We start from the raw sequence: 26,052 nt of genomic DNA on the forward strand, positions 1-26,052 counted from the left end.
AGCACACAATAGTAGTTTTCCCCCGTGCCACTCTATTATTGTCTCTGTACAAGATCCAACCTTTAAAGTAGTTCATGCAAGAATTTATTTATAATTATAGAGTTAATCAGTGGGGTACATGGCTCTATAAAATCCCTTTTAGTCACAGTCACCTTCAATATGGCAATATCACTTATTACTACACTAATGAACTACCATCACTTCTATGTGTTCCCTTACATTTAAGTTCAACCTCATATGGTAACCATTCCCCCATCTCTGCTTCTGAATATCTCTAAGTCCCCAATAATCTACATTGTAAGCCTCCGTTTACTTTACCAGAGCCGTAATAGTGAAATCACACAGTAACTACCCTTCTGTGATGGGCTTATTTCACTCAGCATTATGTCCTCAAGGATCATCCATGTTGTCATGTGCCCCGGGGTCTCATTCTGTCTTATTGGTGCATAGTATTCCATCGTGTGTATACGCCACATTTTGTTGATTCACCCATCTGTTGATAGGGCACTTGGATTTTCCATCTTCCGGCAATTGTAAATAGTGCCATTATGAACATCAGTGTGAAAATATCTGTTCATGTCACTGCTTTCAGCTCTTCTGGGTATATACTGAGTATCAGAATTGCTGGGCCATAGGGCAACCCGATATTTAGTTTTCTGAGGAACTGCCAAACTGTCTTCCACAGTGGCTGCACCATTATACATTCCCACCAGCAGTGAATGAATATTCCCGTTTCTCCACATCATCTCCAACATTTGTAGTTTCCCGTTTTTTTATCAGCAGCCATTCTAATAGATGTGAAGTGATATCTTATTGTGTCTTGATTTGCATTACCCTTATAGCTAATGAAGATGAGCAACTTTTCATGTGCTTTTTTAGCCATTTGTGTTTGCTCTTTGGAGAAATGTCTATTACTATCCTTTGATCATTTATAATTAGGTTGTTAGTTCTTTTGTTGATGAGTTGTATGATTTCTTTATGTACATACGATATCAAACCTTTATCCAATATATGGTTTCCAATATGTTCTCCCATTGAGTTGACTGCCTGTTCACCTTTTTCACAGTCTTTTGAGGCCCAGAAGCTTTTTCTTTTGAGGAGTTCTCATTTACCTATTTTTTCTTTAGTTGCTTGTAATTTGGATTGAAAGTTTAAGAAGCTATCTACTATTACTATGTCGTGAACATGCCCTATATTTCTTTCTAGTTTTAAGGTACTGGCTCTTGTATTTAGGTCCTTGTCCCATTTTGAAATAATTTTTGTATAGGGTGTAAGGTAAGGGTCCTCTTTCATTCTTTTCACTATTGCTATCCAGTTCTCCCATGCCAATTTATGGAAAAGACTATTCTGTCCCAATTCAGTGGATTTGGGGGCCTCGTCAAAGATCAATTAACCACAGATTTGGTGGTCTATTTCTGTATTTTATTCCATTGATCAATACTTCTGTCTTTGTGCCAATACCATGCTGTTTTGACCACTGTGGCTTTACAATAAGCTTTAAAATCAGGAAGTGTTAGTCCCCCCACTTTGTTCTTCTTTTTTAGGATATTTTAGCTATTTGAGGTCTCTCTCCTTTCGAAATAAATTTTATAGCAAGTTTTTCCAACTCTTCAAAGTAGGTTGTCAGAATTTTGATTGAATCTGTAGATCAATTTGGGTAAAACTGATATCTTGATTACATTCAAATTTCCTATGCATGAGCACAAAATGTCTTTCCATCTATTTAGAGCTTCTTTGATTTCTTTTAGCAATGTTATGTAGTCCTTAACATCTCTGATTAAGGTTATTCCTAAATATTTGATCCTTTTAGTTGCTATTTTGAATGGAATTTTTCCTTAATTGTCCTCAGATCATTACCTATGTATAGAAACATTACTGATTTTTGTACCTGCCAAAATCAGTAGGTTGATCTTTTAACCTGCTACTTTGCTGAATTTGTTATTAGTTCAAGTAGTGTTGTGATAGACTTCTCAGGATTTTCCAAGTATAGTTTAATGTCATGTGAAAATAATAAATGTTTTACTCTTTCCTTTCCTATTTTGATCCTTTTATACCTTTCCTCTGCCTGATCACTCTAGCTAGAACTTCTGGTACAATGTTAAACAATAACGGTGACAATGGGCTTCCTTGTCTCATTCCTGATCCTTTAGGCGGGATGCTTTCAATCTCTTACCATTGAGTATGATGCTGGCTTTAGTTCTTCATACATGCCCTTTGTGATATTGAGGAATTTCCTTTTGATTCCTACCCTTTGAGGTGTTTTTATCAGAAAAGGATGCTGAAGTTTGCCAAATGCTTTTTCAGCACCAATTGATATGATCATGTGATTTTTCCCTTTGATGAATTTTCTTGTACTGAACCACTCTTGCACTCCTGGCATAAACAGCACTTGATTGTGATGTATAACTCCCTTAATTGTGATGGGATTCAACTTGCTAGTATTTTGTTGGGAATCTTGCATCTATGTCCATTAGGGAGACTTGTCTATAGTTTTCTTTTCTTGTAGCATTTTTATCCAGTTTTGGTATTAGAATAATGTTACCTTCATAAAATGAGTTAGGTAGTGTTCCTTTTTCCTCATTTTTTTGGAAGAATTTGAGCAGGATTGGTATTAGTTTTTTTGGATTATTTAACAAATTGCCCTGTGAAGACATTTTGGTCCGGGGTTTTTTTTGGTGGGAAGATATTTGATGACTCATTGAATCTCTCTACTTGTATTGGTTTCCTGAGATCTTCTATTTCCTCTCGAATCACTGTGGGTAGTTCATGTGTTTCTAGCAATTGGTCCATTTCATCTAAGTTGTCTAGTTTGTTGGCATATACTTGGTCACGGTATCCTCTTTGATTTTTTCAAATTTCTTTAGGATCCATGGTACAACCCACTCTCATTTCTTATTTTATTTATTTGCATCCTTTTTTCTTTGTCAGCCTAGCTAGGGGTTCATCAATTTTATTGATTTTTCTCAAAGAATCAATTTTTGGTTTTGTTGATTCTTTCTATATTTTTTTGTTCTCCGGTTCATTTATTTCTGCTTTAATCTTAGTTATTTCTATTCTTCTATTTGTTTTTAGGATTAGTTTGCTGTTCTTTCTCTTGGTCCAGGAGGTGAGCAGTTAAGTCCTTGATTTTGTTCTTTATTTTTTTCAATATAGACATTTAGGGCAATAAAATTTCTCCCTCTGCATTGCCTTTGCCACATCCCATAAATTCTGACATGTTGTATTCTTATTTTCATTCAGATAGTTACCTATTTCTCTAGCAATTTCTTCTTTGACACACTGATTGTTCAAGAATGTGCCATTTAACGGCCATATATTTGTGAAAATTCTGCTTCTTCAGTGTTTATTGATTTCCAGCTTCATTCCATTGTGGTTACAGAAAATGCTTTGAATAATTTCAGTCTTTTTAAATTTATTAAGACCTGTTTTGTGCCCAACATACGATCTATTCTGAAAAATGCTCCATGAGCACTAGAGAAGAATGTTTATCCTGGTGTTCTGGGGTTTAACAATCTATATGTGTCTAGTAGGCCTACTTCATTTATCACACTTTAGGTTCTCCGTTTCCTTATTGATCCTCTTTCTGGTTTTTCTATCTATAGAAGAGAGTGGTAAATTGAAGTCTCCCACTATTATTGTTGAAATATCTCTCGATCCCTTCAGTTTGCCAGTGTTTCCCTCATGTACTTTGGAGCTCCATGATTGATAGCATAAACATTTATGATTGCAATTTCTTCTTTGTAATCGTCCCATTTATTAATATGTAGTGTCCCTCCATGTCTTTTATGATATCTTTGCATTTAAAGTCTATTTTGTCTGATAATAGTACAGCTATTTATTTCTTTTGGGTACAGTTTGTGTGGAATATTTTTTTCCATCCTTTCTCTTTCAAGCTATTTGTATTCTTGGGTCTAAGATGAGTCTCTTCTAAAGAGCACATAGATGGATCATATTCTTTAATCCACTCTGCCAATCTGTACCTTTTAATAGGTGAATTTGGTCTGTTAACATCAAGGTTATTACTGTAAAGGCAGTTCTTGAATCTACCATCTTATACTTTGGTATTTATTAGTCAGATCTATTTTTTCCTTTCTCTTGCATTTATGCTTATTTAGCCATTACTAATATTCATCACCTCTGTGCCCTCCTCTAGACCTCCCTCTCTTGTCTTCTTTTTTACAGCCAATAGAACTCCCTTTAGTATTTCTTGCAAGGCATGTCTCTTGTTAACAAATTCTCTCAGCATTTGTTGGTCTGTGAAAATTTTAATCTCTTTCTCACTTTTGAAGAAGAACTTTGTTGGATAAAGAATTCTTGGTTGTCCAATAACACATTAAAAGGATTATTATACACCATGATCAAGTGGGTTTATACCATTAATGTAAGGGTGGTTCAACACAAGGAAATCAATCAATGTAATAGAGCACATTAACAAATCAAAAGGGAAAAGTCACATGGGGATCTCAATTGATACTGAAAAAGCATTCGACAAAATTTAAAATCCTTTTCTAATAAAAAAAACTTCAAAAGGTAGGAATTGAAGGACACCTCCTCAATATGGTAAAGGGCATATACGGAAAACCATAGTCAGTATCATACAATGGTGAGAGATTGAAAGCCTTCCCCCCAAGATTGGGAATAAGACAATGCTCATAGAAGCACTATTCACAATTGCCAAGGGATGGAAACAACCCAGGTGCCCATCAACAGATAAGTGGATCAACAAAATGTGGTGTATACCTGCGATGGAGTATTATGCAGCATTTAGACAAAATGGTGTCCTGAAATATATGACAATGTGGATGAACCTTGAGGACATAATGCGAAGTGAAATAAGTCAGACTCAAAAGGACAGATACAGTGTGATTCTGTTATTCTGACTCTGGTAAAGCCTCGTGTTTTGGAGCAGCTAGAAGGAAAAGTCTGAGTTGAGGGCATGGCAGCCCATGACAGACTCTGGGACATATTTTGTAGCGCCTTGCTGAAGTGTGCTTTGAAAATTATTGCTTATTTTTCTTTTCTTTGTATATGTATGTTATATTTTACAACCCAAAAAAAATGGCAAAAAAGAAGAAAACTATAGGCAGCTATTGCAATATTAGATAAAATAAATTCCTAAAATAAAAAATCTGAAAATATTTAGTAACATAGCTCACTACTATAGCAAAATTGATACTTGTAATAACTTCTCACTTGATATTTTGAGAATGCACACAGTTTTGTTTGTTTGTTTGTAATGCTGTATGGCAAGGTCATATTTCATTATTTTTCCATGTGAGTAGCCCATTACTGCAGCCCCATTTGTTGAATTTTGTTTGTTTGTTTTTGTTAGTTTCTTTGTTTTATTTGTTTGGGAAGTGCACAGGCTGGGAATCAAACTCGGGTCTCCCACAAGGCAGGTAAAAATTCTCCCACTGAACCACCCTTGCACCCGCATTGCACACAGTTTTGATACTTAATCAAATGGTATTTAAGATAGTGTTTAATATTCAGACCCTAAGAAACTCTGATATCTGTATCTATAGAATTTTTTCCTTCCTTGCTTTAATTTTAAATTAGTTTATGAAACATATTGTACAAACAGGCTATATAATGGTTACTTAGATATTTTATGTAAATTTGCCTATGGATAAGCTAATTAAGATATCCATTTTAGGTGCTTAAGATTTTCATACGTTAAATGAAAAATATTTGTATTGTCATATTTTCCTGAAATCAGGAAAATGTTTACTAACATAGGTCATTACTATAGCAATGCAGATTTTTTTTTTTTTCGTGGGCAGGCACCAGGAATCAAACCTGGGTCTCTGGCATGGCAGGCAAGAACTCTGCCTGCTGAGCCACGATGGCCCACCCCAATGTAGATATTTTGTAATAGCTTTCTACTTGATATTTTGAGAACATTCACAGTTTTAACAGCTGATCAAATGGTATTTGTTAGTGTTTAATATTTAGAATTTAAGACCTTTACTATCTGAATTTGTAGCTTTTTCCTTGTTGCCTTAATTTTAAATTGTTTTATGAAACTTACTGTGCAAACACAGGTTTTACAATGATTATATGGATACTTTAAATATGCCTATAGTTAAGCTAACTAAGATATCCATTTTTGGTGATTCTAAGTGTATTGTCTGTTTTCTTAAATAAAAATATTAAAAATAAAAAAGAGCAATAAGGCAAGTTTATAAATTATATTCTACTTGTTATTTAACAACTCTAGTAAACGTAAGGTAAACTGGTAAAAGTAGCTGGACAAAACTTCTGCTGCGATTTGCAGTTAATAAACCCAATATAAAACAATTGTCAAATGTTTTTATTTCTAAAAATAGGTTCATTTAAAATGTTTATAAATAACGAAGGCTTAAATTTAAACTCTTATAGCAGCCACAGTTACTCCTGAATTTTAACTGTTACTTCTAAGTTCTGAAATGTTTCACTCCTCGTATAACTTAGTAATTCCCTAAAACTTTAAGTATCTGTGTGACACCTAAAACTCAAAGTTAAAGTTCTCCCACTCTAAAAGTTAGCATGATTCTATACAGCAGCCATTAAAAAGGTGTACATTTTCCATAGCACATTGTCTAATTTAACCTGTCTAATGCATGGAAATTCCCTTGAAGAACTAAAGAAAAAGTAAAACTGTTAAATTTCCCCACCTGGGGAATTCTTGGTATTCTTTTAAGCAATAGGGACTCACAATTTAATAAGTCAAAAACTAAAGTGAAGCCAAAACCCTACTACCCCCAGGGACTTTAATTCGGGAAGACAAAACTAATTGCCCTCGCCTGAGCATTAAAACTGAGAAAAGGAAAAAGCTATGCCTTCCTAGTCCAGCATACTCACACAGCAGTGTAAAAAAGAGCAAAACTTTCTGTTAATTAAACATCACCAAGAACTACTCAATCTCTTAAATGGCTTCTCTTAGCATCAAAAAATTAGCGGTAATTCATGGCCCTGGCCATTGAAAAAATAATAATACATCTCGGGGAGGAATAACCAGGCTGATGCAGCAGGCAAAGTCACAGCTCGATCAATTGAGTCCCTTCTAAACCGCATTCCTGCACCCCTCAACTTGCCACATGCACCCTCTTCTTCCCCGGTTAAGCAGGAATGAGCTGCCCAGCTAAAGTTTACTCTTACCCCTAAAAGATGGCCATTTCCACCTTCCCTCCCCCAGTATCTCTTGGCTGATGAGTCTCCTAGGCCTGTTCACTTCTAACCTCCTCTTGCAATAGATCAGCCCTTGCATTTCGAAACTCCTCACCAAGATTATTTCTTCCAGACTAAAAGCCTTTCACACCAAACTAATGCTGATGCAAAGATTTTCAGCCATTCTAGCTGCTCTTCCAGACTCTTCTCCTCTTAATTTAAATAGACAGAAAGTTCTACGCCCCATGAGGCAGGACCTGCAGCCTCTGACAAGCAGGAAGCAGCTACAGAAAATAGCCCCTCATCCCTTACTAGTACTTAAGATTAAGGGCCAAGAACTCTCTGCGGGGGAATCTGAGGCAGGCTAGAACAGGGAGAGAAAAAACACAAAGGGGCCCTTGAGCAAGGATGGTTATCTAAGGTCAAGAGGGCCTGTGTCCTGGACAGACAACCTGCCTGGGGCTACCCACTTCTGGGAAACACCCTGTGGCAGCCAACCCACCTGGAGCCAAATGACCCCCATCTGAGTAGGTCATCCTCAGAGAAGGGTGGAGTAAACCAGTCCACCCCAATGTACTATCTACCACCAGGGACCACCCTGGAGAGAAGGGAGGGGAAGAGAAAGCCCCAAACAAGGAAGGGGAAGGGGAGTAAGTAAAGTTAATCTATAAAAGCAAATGCCCCCACCTTGCCTATTGCCTCTTGCCCTCCATCTTTCTTTTCTTGCAGAAGTGCCACATGTGTTCTCACATGCGTATCTAATAAATTTTCTGCCTGTTTACTCTAAAAAAACAAAACACCTAACACTTCCACTCCTAGGTATTATCCAAGAGAAATAAAAGCCTAAGTCCACTCAAAGACTTGCTGTGCACTGATGTTCACGACAGCAGTATTTCATAGTAGCCTAAACTAGAAGTAACCCAAATATCCATAAACAAATGGTCATATTTCCATTCCAGAGTACAAATCTACTCAGCAATAACAAGGAATGACATATTAATACATACACCAATATATATGAATCTCAGAAACTATTATTTTAAGTGAAAGAATTCAAACACAAAAGATAATTTATACGAAAGTCTAGAAAAATCAGAACTACAGTGACAGAAAGCAGATCAGTGATTGCCTAGAGCTGGGATATGCAGAAAGTACCAGGTGTATCAATTGCAAAGGAATATGAGAACATTTTTTAAGCTGAGGGAACTATACTATATCTTGAAAGTGGTGGTTGTTACATGATTGAGTACAATTTCCAAATTCATCTAAATGTTTACTAAAAATTGGGGAATACTATTTCATCTAAATAATATCTTTAGAAAAGCAATCAACTTACCTAACAAAAGATAAGTGAAGGGCAATGTGACATTGGCTTGGTGGCAGAGTTCTCGCCTGCCATACAGAGACTGAGGTTCGAGTCCCGGTGCCTGCCCATGCAAAAAAAAAAAAGAAAGATAAATGAAAACATTAGACAAAACAACAACAACAACAACACAGAACATAATTGAGAGAAATTAAGGAAGACCCAAATAAATTAAGGGATATACCATGTTTATAGATTGGAAGACTCAATATTGTAATGATATTATTCTCCCCAAATTGATCTATAGATTCAATGCAATTCCAATCTAAATTTCAGAATTATTTTGAATGATGAAGGCAGTTTACGTAGAAATGCAAAGGACCAAGCCAAGACAATCTTCGGGAAAAAAGAAAAGGTTTAAGGACTTATATTACCCTCCTGCACCGCACTTCAATTGCCTAAACCATATCCCAGATAAATGGTTTTGCCTTCTCCACACCTACCCTACCCAGTCCACTAAATGTGGATGGAGAAAAACACAAACCCAGCTGAGGAGATTCATTTAAAATCCATGACCACTAGCCCCAGGTGGCCTCTGGTGCTGACTGCATTTCCCTAATTAGCTCTCTGCTCCATTCTTCTCAACAATAATTTCTTATCTTTTCTTGGATATTCAATCCTCAAACATCTCCTTTCTTCTTCTCACTTTCAAATGCTGACTTTGCTTCTTATTGCTTGAGAAAGTAGAAACAATCAGAGGAGAACTTCTATTTTTTTCCACCATGACATCTACTTGCATCTCTGACTTCAAATTCCTGTACAGTCAACAAATTCTGTTCGTACATAACACCCATTCCCTCTTACTTCGCCAGGATATGAGGAGACACTCTAGCAGTTGTGCCTTATCCTGCAATATCAGATTTTCCACCTCTTCCAGATATATAATTGATGTCTCTATTTCTTTTCTTCCCTTTCTTTTTTAACCCACTCCAATCAGGTTTGTTTTCCATTGCTCTGCTAAAATCGCTCTTATCAAGATCATAGTACCCTCCATGTGGCCAAATCCATACCTTCTTCTCAACTTCGAAGTCACAGCTGATGACTTTCTTCACTGGGCCTCCAAGACATTTCTATCTTGGTTCTTCTCCTACTTCTGTACCCATTATTTCCAGTTTCTTCTGTTCCTTTCTTCTCAACTTCCCAAACCCTAAACCTTGGAATGCTCCTAGGCTCAGTTATTGAGCCTAGTGTTTTCTCTTTATTAATCCACTAGAAGATCTGATCCAGCCTATAACTTTATATTCCATCTGTACACTGTTTTTTTTTTATTTTCCAGTCTTAACAAAGGGTTTTATTTGCTAATTCCCCAAAAGCAAAATTCAGAAAATAACCACCACTACAAGAACAGTTCAATAATAAAACATTTAAAATCATCCTTTCCTTTCTTCCCAAGGTGTGCTCTTTTATATATATCACATTTTAGAAGAGAATGAGGCACCGAAATACTATGTGAAGAACATACGGCACTTGTTGTAGGAGCTCCCACTTTTTGGTGCACTTTTTTTTTTCTGTGGCTCCCCCTTTTGATAGAAATTTATTGCAAACTTTTTTTTCTTTATAGCAAAAGTATTTTACAAATTCCTCCTCCTACTCTTCCCACTTGAGTTGGAAAAATTTTGTCTATCTACTGAAAGGACCATCATCTTAACATTCCTTTTGGCAGATTTTGGTACCAGCCTTGCAGCTCTGCCAAGCTCCATGGTGCACATTGGGGTAAGGTTCCGAGGGCTGGAGAAGAGAGTGCCATGAATCTCCTCCATAGTGCTGGAAACTGATGTGGTCAACAGTGGAAATTGGGCGTCGGAGAAACAGACCTCCAGGCATGGCGGCAGCAGTGACACAGTAGAGTGAGGGGACACACCTGTAGTAGCCACCAGCCAGCCGACTCTGGCAGAGAAGGTGCGTGTGCCCACATAGCAGAATGAGCACTGTTGACGCCCATGCTTCTTCCTAGCCCTTCAGCTCCATACTGTATGGCCAACTGGCCAATGGATATCTCTATGTGAATGTCTCATGGACACATCAATATGTCCAAAATCAGACCTTTGAATCCCCTCCCAAACTCACTTCTCTTCCAATTTGCCCCGTTAGGAAAGAGTTGCCTTATGCCCATCTTTTGAGGCAAAAATTTTGAAGTCATCTCTATTAGTTAAGAATTCAGTTCAAAATTTAAAAAATGTTTTTGTATGAGGAAGAATAAAGGAATGTCATTATTGCAGGGTGCTGAAAATAGATGGTAATTAATATTTTAACATGTCACCTTATGTGTGAGACTAAAGCAAAAAATGTTTATTTGTTACAAAATTTATATTTTGAGAACATTATGCTGAGTGAGACTAGCCAAAAACCAAAGGACAAATACTGTATGGTCTCATTGATATGAACTGACATTAATGAATAAACTTGGAATATTTTGTTTGTAACAGAGAACATCAGGAGATAGAAATAGGGTAAGATATTGGGTAATTGGAGCTGAAGGAATACAGACTGTGCAACAGGACTGGATACAAAAACTCAGAAAGGGACAGCACAATACTACCTAACTGTAATATAATTATGTTAAAACACTGAATGAAGCTGCATGTGAGAATGATAGAGGGAGGAGGGCTGGGGACAGAAATAAAAAAAAATTATATTTTGACTAGAGCATTTCCTAATATAACTTATGTAGATAGTTTGATTGAACATCATAAGCATTTGGAATCTCAGGTAGGACATGAGATTTTGTTGGTTTGTCCAGAGTGATGCCCCGATGAATCCCAGAGTGATTTGATCAGTGAGTGGAAAAGTATTTGCAAGCCCCCTTCGGGGAATTGTGAGAACAGGCAGAAATTCAACTTCCCCAAGTAGAATTCTTGATATCCTCACAAGCAGTGTGGACAACCAAAGCTATAGGCTGAGCCCCCAGGCTTGGGGTTTGTTCATATGAAACTTAACCCCACAAAGATAGGTCAAGTCTACTTAAAATTTAGGCCTAAGAGTCACCCCGAAGAGAGCCTCTTTTGTTTCTCAGATGTGGCCTCTCTCTCCAGCCAACATGACGAACAGTCTCACCACCCTCCCCCTCTCTGCGTGGGACATGACTCCCAGGAGTGTGGACCTTCCTGGCAATGTGGGACAGAGATCCCGGAATGAGCTGAGACTCAGCATCAAGGGACTGAGAAAAACCCTAGAATGAGCTGAGAATTAACATCAAGGGATTGAGAGAACCTTCTCAACCAAAAGGGGGAAGAGTGAAATGAGACAAAGTGTCAATAGCTGAGAGATTCCAAACAGAATCGAGAGGTTATCCTGGAGGTTATTCTTACGCATTAAGTAGATATCACCTTGTTGTTCAAGATGTAGTGGAGAGGCTGGAGGGAACTGCCTGAAAATGTAGAGCTGTGTTCCAGTAGCCATGTTTCTTGATGATGATTGTATAATGATATAGCTTTCACAATGTGACTGTGTGATTGTGAAAACCTTGTGTCTAATGCTCCTTTTATCTACCTTGTCAACAGACGAGAAGAACATATGGAATAAAAATAAATAATAGGGGGAACAAACGTTAAAATAAATTTAGTTTGAAATGCTAGTGGTAAATGAAAGCGAGGGGTAAGGGGTATGGTATGTATAACTTTTTTTTCACTATTATCGTTTTATTTCTTTTTCTGTTGTCTTTTTATTTCTTTTTCTAAATGATGCAAATGTTCTAAGAAATGATGAATATGCAACTATGTGATGATATTAAGAATTACTGATTGTATATGTAGAATGGAATGATATCTTAATGTTTTGTTTGTTGTTAATTTTTTTTAATTAATTAAAAAAAAAAGAATTCAGTTCAGTTGAGACTGAGACACCTGAAAAACACTGTGGCTTTCACAATTACAAGCATTACAAAAACAAGTCCGTGAGTAGACGGACTCTAGAATCTTTTTTAGTGGCTTAAGAATATCAGAGCTAAAGTCTCTGCATTTCTTTTGGCCTTTCTCTCATGACAGCAGGATGGTTATATACCAAGAATGTGGCAAAAATGAGGAAGAGGCAAAAAAGCAAACAAGGACGCCAATTGACATTATTGCCTTTTAAGGAACCTTCCCAGAAGCCCCACCATTTGTCCTCTGCTTACGTATGCATGGCCCCTCCTCTCTCTCTTTTTTTTTTTTGAAAATTGACCCATTTTTTAATCATTGAGAAATAAAACACAGCGCAACACAACACCACATTTCTTTAACATCTATAGTTCTGTTATATCCAAACATTCTAAGACCAACAGATAACCCCCTGCCCAGGAGCAAAGAATTAAAATGAGATGCTGAAGACACACCAAAGTGAACGGGAGAGATCAGAGTTCTGGATGTAAGATCCACGTCTTCTATTCAAACACTTTCTACCACTTTCTGTTGCAGTTTGTTAAAGTGTTTCACAGGAAGTTCTTTAAAATATTTTCAGACACCAAGCTTACACAATGATGTACAGCTTGATAGAATTTGTGTTTCCATCTGATTAGCAGAAATAAAAAGTAATTTTTGTCTTTTTAGTGCCCCAGAGAAACAAAATATAAGACAGATTCCTTTCGTAAGAAATGAGGGGGAAAAAGAACTAGGCTGTGCTGGGTGCTGGTTTCTATTTGTCCTTCTGAGAGTGCGACTTCAGAAGAGTTCAATGACACTCATGCCACTACAACAATTAGAATTAGTCATCTATTTTCTAAGATGATAAAAAGGAAAATACCGGGACTTCCTGGAAGATGGCGGCTTAGTAAGACGCGCGGATCTTAGTTTCTTCTCCAGGACACCTACTAGGGGAGTAGAAACGATACAGAAAGCGCCCAAAGCCACAACAGAGATAAAAAAGACAGCGTACCCCATCCTGGAACGGCTGGCTGGCTGAGAGAAGCAGCTCGGGTGAGATCGCCGAGGCACGCGGGCCTTACCGGGCGGGGTGGCAAGCGGCCGGAGTTACTCCCTTTCCCCTTCCCGGGCCGGCTGGGAGAGGCAGTCCCCTGAAACCAAGGCGGCTGGCGCCCACACCACGCGCAGCCCCCGGACCAACTGAGAGAATTGGATCGGAAACCCCCAGGCCGCGGAGAACGGTGACGGGTGGGGGAGGCCCCTTCCAAACCCGTGACTCCCGGGGAACGTGCACTCTCCCGGGCGGGCTGCTGCCGCTGGCGCCCTCCCACCACGCTTGTTGCCCAGGGCCGACTAGGAAATTCGGACGGGCTCTTTCCCTGGCTGCGGCGACCAGCAACCCTCCCTGCGTTCGGACCCCGGCCGGCTCAAGCCGCTTCGGCTAGCGAACCCCCAGGACGGCGAGAGTTTTCCAAAGTTTAAGGTCCCACAGCACCTTTTACTGGTGGGACCCGCAGACAAACGTGTGCCACGAGCGCCACCTACTGGGCAGGATAAGAAAAACAGAACCCAGAGATTTCACAGAAAAATATTACAACCTTGCTGGGTCCAACACCAAGAGAAATCTGAATAAATGCCCAGACGCCAGCAGCAGAAGATAACTGTCCACGCTCAAAAGATTGAGAATATGGCTCAGTCAAAGGAACAAACCAATAGCTCAAATGAGACACAAGAGCTGAGACAACTAATGCTGAATATACGAACAGAAATGGAAAACCTCTTCAAAATTGAAATCGATAAATTGAGGGAGGACATGAAGAGGACATGGGCTGAACATAAAGAAGAAATAGAAAAACTGAAAAAACAAATCGCAGAACTTATGGAAGTGAAGGATAAAGTAGCAAACATAAAAAAAATAATGGATAGCTACAATGATAGATTTAAAGAGACAGAAGATAGAATTAGTGATTTGGAGGATGGAACATCTGAATTCCAAAAAGAAACAGAAACTATAGGGAAAAGAATGGAAAAATTTGAACAGGGTATCAGGGAACTCAAGGACAATATGAACCGCACAAATATACGTATTGTGGGTGTCCCAGAAGGAGAAGAGAAGGGAAAAGGAGGAGAAAAACTAATGGAAGAAATTATCACTGAAAATTTCCCAACTCTTATGAAAGACCTAAAATTACAGATCCAAGAAGTGCAGCGCACCCCAAAGAGATTAGACCCAAATAGGCGTTCTCCAAGACACTTACTAGTTAGAATGTCAGAGGTCAAAGAGAAAGAGAAGATCTTGAAAGCAGCAAGAGAAAAACAATCCATTACATACAAGGGAAACCCAATAAGACTTTGTGTAGATTTCTCAGCAGAAACCATGGAAGCTAGAAGAGAGTGGGATGATATATTTAAAATACTAAAAGAGAAAAACTGCCAACCAAGACTCCTATATCCAGCAAAATTATCCTTCAAAAATGAGGGAGAAATTAAAACATTCTCAGACAAAAAGTCACTGAAAGAATTTGTGACCAAGAGACCAGCTCTGCAAGAAATACTAAAGGGAGCACTAGAGTCAGATACAAAAAGACAGAAGAGAGAGCTATGGAAAAGAGTGTAGAAAGAAGGAAAATCAGATATGATATATATAATACAAAAGGCAAAATGTTAGAGGAAAATATTATCCAAACAGTAATAACACTAAATGTCAATGGACTGAATTCCCCAATCAAAAGACATAGATTGGCAGAATGGATTAAAAAACAGGATCCTTCGATATGCTGTCTACAGGAAACACATCTTAGACCCAAAGATAAACATAGGTTGAAAGTGAAAGGTTGGGAAAAGATATTTCATGCAAATAACAACCAGAAAAGAGCAGGAGTGGCTATACTAATATCCAACAAATTAGACTTCAAATGTAAAACAGTTAAAAGAGACAAAGAAGGACACTATATACTAATAAAAGGAACAATTAAACAAGAAGACATAACAATCATAAATATTTACGCACCGAATCAGAATGCCCCAAAATACGTGAGGAATATACTGCAAACACTGAAAAGGGAAATAGACTCATATACCATAATAGTTGGAGACTTCAACTCACCACTCTCATCAAGGGACAGAACATCTAGACAGAGGATCAACAAAGAAATAGAGAATCTGAATATTACTATAAATGAACTAGACTTAATAGACATTTATAGGACATTACATCCCACAACAGCAGGATACACCTTTTTCTCAAGTGCTCATGGATCATTCTCAAAGATAGACCATATGCTGGGTCACAAAGCAAGTCTTAACAAATTTAAAAAGATTGGAATCTTACACAACACTTTCTCGGACCATAAAGGAATGATGTTGGAAATCAATAATAGGCAGAGTGCCAGAAAATTCACAAATACGTGGAGGCTCAACAACACACTCCTAAACAATGACTGGGTCAAAGAAGAAATTGCAAGAGAAATTAGCAAATACCTCGAGGCGAATGAAAATGAAAACACAACATATCAAAACTTATGGGACGCAGCAAAGGCAGTGCTAAGAGGGAAATTTATTGCTCTAAATGCCTATATCAGAAAAGAAGAAAAGGCAAAAATTCAGGAATTAACTATCCATTTGGAAGAACTGGAGAAAGAACAGCAAGCTAACCCCAAAGCAAGCAAAAGGAAAGAAATAACAAAGATTAGAGCAGAAATAAATGAAATTGAAAACATGAAAACAATAGAGAAAATCAATAAGGCCAGAAGTTGGTTCTATGAGAAAATCAATAAGATTGATGGGCCCTTAGCAAGATTGACAAAAAGAAGAAGAGAGAGGATGCAAATAAATAAGATCAGAAATGGAAGAGGAGACATAACTACTGACCTCACAGAAATAAAGGAGGTAATAACAGGATACTATGAACAACTTTACGCTAATAAATACAACAATTTAGAGGAAATGGACGGGTTCCTGGAAAGACATGAACAACCAACTTTGACTCAAGAAGACATAGATGACCTCAACAAACCAATCACAAGTAAAGAAATTGAATTAGTCATTCAAAAGCTTCCTAAAAAGAAAAGTCCAGGACCAGATGGCTTCACATGTGAATTCTACCAAACGTTCCAGAAAGAATTAGTACCAATTCTCTTCAAACTCTTCAAAAAAATCGAAGTGGAGGGAAAACTACCTAATTCATTCTATGAAGCCAACATCACCCTCATACCAAAACCAGGCAAAGATATTACAAAAAAAGAAAACTACAGACCAATCTCTCTAATGAATACAGATGCAAAAATCCTCAATAAAATTCTAGCAAATCGTATCCAACAACACATTAAAAGAATTATACATCATGACCAAGTAGGATTCATCCCAGGTATGCAAGGATGGTTCGACATAAGAAAATCAATTAATGTAATACACCATATCAACAAATCAAAGCAGAAAAATCACATGATCATCTCAATTGATGCAGAGAAGGCATTCGACAAGATTCAACATCCTTTCCTGTTGAAAACACTTCAAAAGATAGGAATACAAGGGAACTTCCTTAAAATGATAGAGGGAATATATGAAAAACCCACAGCTAATATCATCCTCAATGGGGAAAAATTGAAAACTTTCCCCCTAAGATCAGGAACAAGACAAGGATGTCCACTATCACCACTATTATTCAACATTGTGTTGGAGGTTCTAGCCAGAGCAATTAGACAAGAAAAAGAAATACAAGGCATCAAAATTGGAAAGGAAGAAGTAAAACTATCACTGTTTGCAGACGATATGATACTATACGTCGAAAACCCGGAAAAATCCACAACAAAACTACTAGAGCTAATAAATGAGTACAGCAAAGTAGCAGGTTACAAGATCAACATTCAAAAATCTGTAGCATTTCTATACACTAGTAATGAACAAGCTGAGGGGGAAATCAAGAAACGAATCCCATTTACAATTGCAACTAAAAGAATAAAATACCTAGGAATAAATTTAACTAAAGAGACAAAAAACCTATATAAAGAAAACTACAAAAAACTGCTAAAAGAAATCACAGAAGACCTAAATAGATGGAAGGGCATACCGTGTTCATGGATTGGAAGACTAAATATAGTTAAGATGTCAATCCTACCTAAATTGATTTACAGATTCAATGCAATACCAATCAAAATCCCAACAACTTATTTTTCAGAAATAGAAAAACCAATAAGCAAATTTATCTGGAAGGGCAGGGTGCCCCGAATTGCTAAAAACATCTTGAGGAAAAAAAACGAAGCTGGAGGTCTCGCGCTGCCTGACTTTAAGGCATATTATGAAGCCACAGTGGTCAAAACAGCATGGTATTGGCATAAAGATAGATATATCGACCAATGGAATCGAATAGAGTGGTCAGATATAGACCCTCTCATCTATGGACATTTGATCTTTGATAAGGCAGTCAAGCCAACTCACCTGGGACAGAGCAGTCTCTTCAATAAATGGTGCCTAGAGAACTGGATATCCATATGCAAAAGAATGAAAGAAGACCCATCTCTCACACCCTATACAAAAGTTAACTCAAAATGGATCAAAGATCTAAACATTAGGTCTAAGACCATAAAACAGTTAGAGGAAAATGTTGGGAGATATCTTATGGATCTTACAACTGGAGGCGGTTTAATGGACCTTAAACCTAAAGCAAGAGCACTGAAGAAGGAAATAAATAAATGGGAACTCCTCAAAATTAAACACTTTTGTGCATCAAAGAACTTCATCAAGAAAGTAGAAAGACAGCCTTCACAATGGGAGACAATATTTGGAAATGATATATCAGATAAAGGTCTAGTATCCAGAATTTATAAAGAGATTGTTCATCTCAACAACAAAAAGACAGCCAACCCAATTACAAAATGGGAAAAAGACTTGAACAGACACCTCTCAGAAGAGGAAATACGGATGGCCAAGAGGCACATGAAGAGATGCTCAATGTCCCTGGCCATTAGAGAAATGCAAATCAAAACCACAATGAGATATCATCTCACACCCACCAGAATGGCCATTATCAACAAAACAGAAAATGACAAGTGCTGGAGAGGATGCGGAGAAAGAGGCACACTTATCCACTGTTGGTGGGAATGTCAAAGGGTGCAACCACTGTGGAAGGCAGTTTGGCGGTTCCTCAAAAAGCTGAATATAGAATTGCCATACGACCCAGCAATACCATTGCTAGGTATCTACTCAAAGGACTTAAGGGCAAAGACACAAACGGACATTTGCACACCAATGTTTATAGCAGCATTATTTACAATTGCAAAGAGATGGAAACAGCCAAAATCTCCATCAACAGAAGAGTGGCTAAACAAACTGTGGTATATACATACGATGGAATATTATGCAGCTTTAAGACAAGATAAACTTATGAACCATGTAATAACATGGATGGACCTAGAGAATATTATGCTGAGTGAATCCAGCCAAAAACTAAAGGACAAATACTGTATGGTCCCACTGATGTGAACGGTCATTCGAGAATAAACTTGAAATATGTCATTGGTAACAGAGTTCAGCAGGAGTTAGAAACAGGGTAAGACAATGGGTAATTGAAGCTGAAGGGATACAGACTGTGCAACAGGACTAGATACAAAAACTCAAAAATGGACAGCACAATAATACCTAATTGTAAAGTAATCATGTTAAAACACTGAATGAAGCTGCATCTGAGCTATAGGTTTTTGTTTTGTTTTGTTTTGTTTTGTTTTGATTTTACTATTATTACTTTTATTTTTTTCTCTATATTAACATTCTATATCTTTTTCGATTATGTTGCTAGTTCTTCTAAACCAATGCAAATGTACTAAGAAATGATGATCATGCATCTATGTGATGATGTTAAGAATTAATGATTGCATGTGTAGAATGGTATGATCTCTAAATGTTGGGTTAATTTCTTTTTTTCCGTTAATTAAAAAAAAAAAAAAAAGAGAAGGGATAATTGGAGATGAAGGGATACAGACTGTACAACGGGACTGGATATAAAAACTCAGAAATGGACAGCACAATACTACCCAATTGTAATGCAATTATGTTAAAACACTGAATGAAGCTGCATGTGAGGTATAGGTTTTTTGTTTTTGTTTTTTTTTCTTTCTATTATTGTTTTAATTCTTATTCTGTTGTCTTTTTATTTCTTTTTCTAAATCGATGCAAATGTACTAAGAAATGATGAATATGCAACTATGTGATGTTATTAAGAATTACTGATTGTACATGTAGATTGGAATGATTTCTAATTGTTTTGTTAATTCTTTTTTTAATTAATAAAAAAATAAAAATAAAAAAATAAAAAATAAAAAAAAGGAAAATACCCAGTGGACATAAAAGTTGTCAAAAGTTTTTTTTAACCACAGGTCAATTTTTTCCAAAATAAAAATACAAAGCTGAACATATAATTAGGATGGTAACCCTATTGGACATTCCAATTCCTTCAGTCATTTGTCCCCCATATAGAAAAGGGGAGCAGGCATTAGGTTTAACTAGTAATGCTACAGTAGTAATGAGATGTGTTAAAGGCAGCTTATTTGAGTTCCCTTAGTTCTTTGAACACATGTAGGAAAGTACAGCTGTAGTTCTCTGCCCACATCAGAACACATTCAGCTACCACGGAAACTAAAGAGGAAGAGAAAATATATTTATTCCAGGATTCATTTACCGGGATTTTTAAGCACCCTTTCTTCCATAGAGCCCAAGGGCAATGATAATGTGCTAGGGGCTGCTGTGTTTCCCAGCATGAGCTCCCATCCTCTGAGAATCCTGAGAAGGATAGTGGATTGGTCCTGGATATACCAGAGGGTGGTGGCAGGACAATGTTCATCATGGGTGGAGGACCATGTGGGATAGGTTGAAGTTGGCAGAGGCTCCTTCTGTTGCTGCAGGAGGAGGAAGAGCTCCTGGCAGCCCTGGAACAGGCTCTAGCTTGATTCCAGAGTCTGTAGTTCCATCTTTCTCTTTTTCTTTTCCTCTGGCTTCTTGGGATCTTCCCCATTTCACGTTGAGCCTGTGGCCATTGACAATCAACTTATCAAAAGATTTTTTGGCACATCTGCAGCTTGCCTTGTGACAACTGGATGAAAGCACATTGCTGTCTCTGCATAACAGTTATCGTCTGAATCTCCCCAAACAGGCGCAAAAGGTTTCTTAGAGACAGTGTGGGGATGGCCTTGTCCTCTAGTGGATCCAAGTGAGGCATTGCTGAAGCCCATACTAGAAGTTTATCTGCCACAGGGTCATTGATTCCGTAATATCCCTCTTTGATATTCTTTACATTTGAAGTCTAATTTGTTGGATATTGGTATAGCTACTCCTGCTCTTTTCTGGTTGTTATTTGCATGAAATATCTTTTTCCCAACCTTTCACTTTCAACCTATGTTTATCTTTGGGTCTAAGATGTGTTTCCTGTAGACAGCATATAGAAGGATCCTGTTTTTTAATCCATTCTGCCAGTCTATGTCTTTTGATTGGGGAATTCAGTCCATTAACATTGAGTATTATTACTGTTTGGGTAATACTTTCCTCTACCATTTTGCCTTTTGTATTATATATATCATATCTGATTTTCCTTCTTTCTATGCTCTTCTCCATACCATACCTCTCTCTTCTGTCTTTTCGTATCTGACTCTAGTGCTCCCTTTAGTATTTCTTGCAGAGCTGGTCTCTTGGTCATGAATTCTCTCAGTGACTTTTTGTCTGGAAATGTTTTAATTTCTCCCTCATTTTTGAAGGACAATTTTGCTGGATATAGAAGTCTTGGTTGGCAGTTTTTCTCTTTTAGTAATTTAAATATATCTTCCCACTGTCTTCTTGCTTCCACGGTTTCTGCTGAGAAATCTACACATAGTCTTATTGGGTTTCCCTTGTATGTGATGGATTGTTTTTCTCTTGCTGCTTTCAAGATCCTCTCTTTCTCTTTGACCTCTGACATTCTGACTAGTAAGTGTCTTGGAGAACGCCTATTTGGATCTATTCTCTTTGGGGTGCACTGCACTTCTTGGATCTGTAATTTTAGGCCTTTCATAAGAGTTGGGAAATTTTCAGTGATAATTTCTTCCATTAGTTTTTTTCCTCCTTTTCCCTTCTCCTCTCCTTCTGGGACACCCACAACGCGTATATTTGTGTGCTTCATATTATCATTCAATTCCCTGAGCCCCTGCTCAAATTTTTCCATTCTTTTCCCTATAGTTTCTGTTTCTTTTTGGATTTCAGATGTTCCATCCTCCAGTTCACTAATTCTAGCCTCTGTCTCTTGAAATCTACCATTGTAGGTTTCCATTGTTTTTTTCATCTCTTCTACTGTGTCTTTCATTCCCACAAGTTCTGTGATTTGTTTTCTCAGACTTTCTATTTCTTCTTTTTGTTCAGCCCATGTCTTCTTCATGTCCTCCCTCAATTTATTGATTTGGTTTTTGAAGAGGTTTTCCATTTCTGTTCGTATATTCAGAATTAGTTGTCTCAGCTCCTGTATCTCATTTGAGCTATTGGTTTGTTCCTTTGACTGGGCCATATCTTCAATTTTCCTGGTGTGATTTGTTATTTTTTGCTGGTGTCTGGGCATTTAATCGGATTTCCCTGAGTGTGGGACCCAGCAGGTTGAAAGACTTTCCTGTGAAGTCTCTGGGCTCTGTTTTTCTTATCCTGCCCAGTATGTGGTGCTTGTCTGTCTGTGGGTCCCACCAGCAAAAGATGTTGTGGCTCCTTTAACTTTGGAAGACTCTCGCTGCTGGGTGTGTGGTGGAGACAGAGGAAAGGTTGTAGGTTGGTTTTAATGACTTCAAATTGTGAAGTCCTGGGATCTGAATTCCTTGAGAGAGGGATTCCACCTGAGTTGCATTTTACCCCTCCTGCGGGGAAGGTTCAGGTGGTAGAGAGCCCTGAAAGCAGCCCGCCTCTGCGTTTGGAGCAGTCGCAACCTGTGTAATCCCAGCACTGAGCCTAGAAGCAACCAAGCTTCCACAGAAACAGCCACAGAAGGCTCTGTTTCACCCCCTTTCCTCTTTTTCAGTTAGCCCAATAGGTGACTTCCACCTTGATCAGTTTTGCCTGAGCTGAGGGCCTATTTTTAATAGTCAGAAGTTGTTCATTAATGCCACTATTGGTGTTAGGTTGAACTCAGTCTCTACTACTGTTGGAGACTCTTTCCTTTCCCTCCGGGAAGTCGCCTGTGGGGGAGGGGCGCCGGCCGCTTGGGGAACTGCCGATCCTAGGCTCCCAGCTGGCCCGGGAAGCCGCATGTGTGGGAGGGGCTCCGGCCGCCGGCCACCACGGCTTGGGAAACTGCCAATCCGAGTCTCTCAGCCAGACCAGGAAGGAGGGAGGGAGGGGGGCCGGCCGCCAGTCACCGCGGCCCGGGGAAGCACGCACCGCTCAGGGACCTCACCGCAGCAGAGTCTCGTAGCCAGTCCAGCCGTTCCAGACTGGGGTACACTGTGTGTCTGGTCTCTGTCGTGGCTCCGGGAGCTGTTCTGTACTGTTTCTAGTTATTTAGTAGTTGTTCTGGAGGAGGAACTAAGATGCGCGCAACTTACTAAGCCGCCATCTTCTCCGGAAGTCAGCCTCTTTGATATTCTGATCAACAAGAGGGTCATCTGGATCTGTAGGCTTCTCATGCCTGTATGATACTCCTCTCCTGGCTTACATTCTTTTTCCACCCAGAAGGGCCAAATGTGGGGTCGATTCTGTTTATACTAGGGTATGGCCTGGGCCAGTTTGAGCAACATGTTACTGGAGGATATGGCTTTCCCCAGCATACCAACTGGCTGTGTTTCATCAAAGTTAGAAAGCTCTCTTTCCATTTTCTGCATGTAGAACATGATGACATGTAGACTTAGGCATGTCATCCTCAAAAAACAATCCCGCATCACGAACCTGGATGGGCAGGCCATATTCTAGGTCCAAGAGTCAGGTCTGGCAGACATTCTTCAATGTGCTGCAGGCTTGGCATACTCCGGTCTTTCTGAAATGCACGTGAACCCTGGGGCATGAGCGAAGCACTGTGAATGGCCTGACACAGATTTTGCATTCCTCCCCATACTTTTCTTTGGTCATTCATAAAAACAGGTTTCCTCCAAGACATATCTGGCACAGTATGCAGAAGTCCACATCCTCCCAATTCTGCCTGATACAGGTTTTGTCTCCCAGAGACGTCTGAAGGCAGGAGTGGCTTTCTAGCTCAGCCTCTCCTATCTTTAAGGAGTGATTTTTAACTTTGAATTGCTATCCCCAACAATATCAGCGTTTAATCGTAAAGAAAAACTAAGAATGAATGTTGGGCCTACATCTAACAGTTTCTGCCATATTATTCTTGCCTCCTCTTCTCATGTACCCCACAGTCTATCAATGAGTTACCAACTCTTGGCTCTCTTACCTTCAAAATCTATCTATAATTGAACCAGTTCTCATCCTTTCCAGCACCACGAGCCACCATCATTTCTTACCTGGATTATTATTACATTATCCTCCTAACTGATCTCTCTCCTTCACTGTTCCTTCCCCCACTATCTATTTCTATCACAGCAATGAAAGTAATCTGTCTAAAACATACCCCTTAGCCCCAAACCCCACAGTGGCTTCCCAACTCAGGCAGAGTAAAAACCAAAGTTTTTACATTGTTTTAAAAGATCTTACACTTCCTGTCTTCCTGTTACCTCCACTACTACTCTCCTGCTAATCTCTGCCTTGCCTCATCCACTTGGGTCATGCTCAGTTTTTTGTTGCTTTCAAATACACCAAGGTTCTTAAATCCCAAAACCCTTGTGCTTGCTGATTCCTTTTCCTAGAATGCTCCTTCCCCAAGATACTGGCATGGGATGCTCCCTCTCTTCCTTCAGCCTTATGCTTAAGCAGCACCTTATCACTCTTCATAGAAGAAGCGCCCTGGCCCCATCACTATCACCCTACTCTTCTTTATTCTTTGGAGCACTTATCACCAGCCCCAAATAAAGTATTTGATGGTTTGGTGCCCATCTCCACCTACCAAAACGGAAGTTCCATAAGACCAGTGACTTCATTTTTATTCACTACTGAAATTGCCAGCACCAAGAACAGTACCTGGGTCATAGTAGGTATTAAATAAAGATTTCTTGAATTTGAGTACATTTTTGCTAATTCTGTATCAGAACTCACATGTCTTAAGAGAAATTTTGTACCTTCTCCACAGCAAGAGGTCCTTGTTCTCTTTTCAACAGTGGAGGAGACATCTTCTAGTGATCTCTTGGTCAATCCAATCCTCCTCCTCATCTGTCTCTATGGTTTTACTCACCAGAGCCATCAAGTGGAACTCCAGTCTGGCCGCCATAGCCTGCCTTTTAGGGAAAATAACATTTGTTCCCAAAATCTCCTTAACTCCTTAGTCAGATACGATATCAGTAATCTGGTGGCAGGTCAAGTGGAACCGAACACAGAGCATTTGCATCTCTGCTACTCAACCACACACCAATAATAAGCCCTGGAATAATAGTACAGTAACGTAGCAATTTAAAGTTATGTATATAGAGAGCTATATATGGTATAGCCCACAGCTTTTCACTAAACTGTCTTCTGTAAGGCTCTCAGCCTTAGTGTCATCTTGTTAGTAATCTCCACATCTTGAGAGCCAAATAGAGGAAGAAGCAAATGTACAAGCTGACTACATATGTAATGTGGTGTTGGTGGGAAAAGAGCAAACAAGTAATAGAGAATAACAGGTTTCATGATGTGATGGTTTGAAGCTGTCATGTACCCACATGGCTGGCATCTGCTGGTCCCTTGCTCCTGGACTCCATTGCTTTCAGCCTCTGCTCCTGTGGGGGGTTCCTCACTTTACTTCTCTGGGGCTGGCTTTCATCTCTCGGCTCTCCTTGGCTCTCTCCAGGTTCTGGCTTACTTAACATCTCATGGCAATGTCTACTGGGCTCCAAGCATGTCCAAATATCTGTGTCTCTGTTCTCCACATGTCCGCATCTGTTTTCAGCTCTGCTGTGAAGTTTCTGTCAGCTCTGAGGCTTCTATTGTTTCTCTTGTTTCTAACTGTCTCTAAAATGTTTCTTCTTTTAAAGGATTCCCGTAAACTAATCAGGACCCACTTAGGATGGGTGAAGTCACCCATTGGGCAATTGGGCATGTCACATCTTCGGGGAGATAATCTAATCAAAATATTCCAACCTACAGTATTGAATCAGGATTAAAAGAAACAGTTGCCTCCACAAGATTGGATTAGAATTATAGCATGGCTTTTCTGGAGCACCTAATATTTTCAAACTGACACAATCATGTTCTTAAATTTAATCCATTCTTGTGAATGTGGAACCATTGTAAGTAGGATCTTTTGGTGAGTAGGATCTTAAGTTAAAATGAGACCAAAGTCATTCAGGGTAGATCTTAATCCTTTTATTAGAGTCCTTTACAAGAGAAGCTCAGAAGAGAAAAGCCAGAAAAGCTGAGAAAGGACACATGGAAAACAGAGAGAAACCACAGAAACAAGAAGAAGCCACTGAAACCAGAAGCTAGAAGCAACGATACCTGGGAGAGAAGGGAGAGACCAGCATACACTGCCATGGGCCTGGCCATCTGATGGAGGGATCACCAAGTCGCCTGTTGATGCCTTGATTTGGACACCTTCACAGCCTTGGAATTGTAAACTTGTAAGTTAACAATTTTCCATTGTAAAAGCCAACCCATTGCTGGCATACTGCATTTCACCAGCTTTAGCAA

General features: G+C 38.9%; 1 pseudogene; it reads right to left on the reverse strand.

Moving 5' to 3' along the window:
• Positions 1–20,073: 20,073 nt before the first annotated feature.
• Positions 20,074–24,658, reverse strand: LOC143665224 (pre-mRNA-splicing factor RBM22 pseudogene; annotated as a pseudogene).
• Between the last annotated feature and the right edge of the window lie 1,394 nt (positions 24,659–26,052).

The sequence above is a fragment of the Tamandua tetradactyla genome, chromosome 21, assembly GCF_023851605.1.
Source record: "Tamandua tetradactyla isolate mTamTet1 chromosome 21, mTamTet1.pri, whole genome shotgun sequence".
In the NCBI taxonomy this organism is placed as follows: Eukaryota; Metazoa; Chordata; class Mammalia; order Pilosa; family Myrmecophagidae; genus Tamandua; species Tamandua tetradactyla.